A 292-nucleotide genomic window follows, 5' to 3' on the forward strand; every position below is an offset into this window, starting at 1 on the left:
CTTTCTATTTCCGATAATGGAAATAAAAACATATATATTCATAAACAAAATGCACATCAGCAGTACCTGGTTGAAGAATGCCCAGAAATTAGCTATCATTGACACAAGTCAAAAATACAACTAAAGTAACAAGTACCACATGAAATACTACAAGTTTGACCCATTCACTATCACAGTGAGAAATACACAAAATCACATCATTAACTTCTGTTACTATTGGTACAATCATATGTTTATATACTAAAAAGACATCCTCTTATATGATTTTCTCATTTTCAGGATACTCAAACTC

The sequence above is a fragment of the Penaeus monodon genome, chromosome 15, assembly GCF_015228065.2.
Source record: "Penaeus monodon isolate SGIC_2016 chromosome 15, NSTDA_Pmon_1, whole genome shotgun sequence".
NCBI lineage: Eukaryota > Metazoa > Arthropoda > Malacostraca > Decapoda > Penaeidae > Penaeus > Penaeus monodon.